We start from the raw sequence: 645 nt of genomic DNA, 5'->3' as shown, positions 1-645 counted from the left end.
TGGATGCCACAGACCCTCCCAGCACCCCCTACTGCGGTCACTGGGGGCACTGGGAGGGATAACTGGGAAGACTGGGATGTTACTGGGCATTACTGGGGGCAGTGGGAGGGATTACTGGGAGCTCTGGGGGCTTAAGAGAGCAGTGGGAGGGTTTACTGGGGTTATTAGAAGTACTGGGAGGGGTTACTGGGAGCACTGGGAGCCCTGGAGAGTTATTGGGAGGAGTGGGATGGGTTACTGGGCATTACTGGGAGCAGTGAGAGGGGTTACTGGGAGCGCTGGGAGCCCTGGAGAGTTACTGCGAGGAGTGGGATGGGTTACTGGGCATTACTGGGAGCAGTGGGAGGGTTTACTGGGTTTACTAGGAGTACTGGGAGGGGTTACTGGGAGCACTGGGGGTTACTGGGGTCACCTCGATGTTGATGAAGATGCTCTCCAGGTCTTGGGGCTGCAGGAAGTGCCGCAGCGGCCGCAGGAAGTGCTGTGGGCACTGGGGTTACTGGGAGCACTGGGAAGGGGTACTGAGGGCACTGGGGGGACCCATCCCAGTGCCCCATGGCCCTGTGTCCCTGGCCCCTTCGTTGCCATCTCCATCCGTGTCCCCCATGTCCCCAACATCCCCCCCATGTCCCTGTGTCCCCCCAT

At 60.6% G+C, this 645-nt stretch overlaps 1 protein-coding gene across 1 annotated transcript in view; it reads right to left on the bottom strand.

The window, feature by feature from the left end:
• VAV1 (vav guanine nucleotide exchange factor 1) overlaps positions 1 to 645 on the bottom strand; it is a 16496-nt gene that overhangs the window by 10259 nt on the left and 5592 nt on the right. The window lies entirely within an intron of this gene.

The sequence above is a fragment of the Egretta garzetta genome, unplaced genomic scaffold (assembly GCF_000687185.1).
Source record: "Egretta garzetta isolate BGI_Z169 unplaced genomic scaffold, ASM68718v1 scaffold677, whole genome shotgun sequence".
Lineage (NCBI taxonomy): Eukaryota > Metazoa > Chordata > Aves > Pelecaniformes > Ardeidae > Egretta > Egretta garzetta.
Note: the sequence above shows the minus strand (reverse complement) of the source record. Positions and strands in the feature narration are given on the sequence as shown.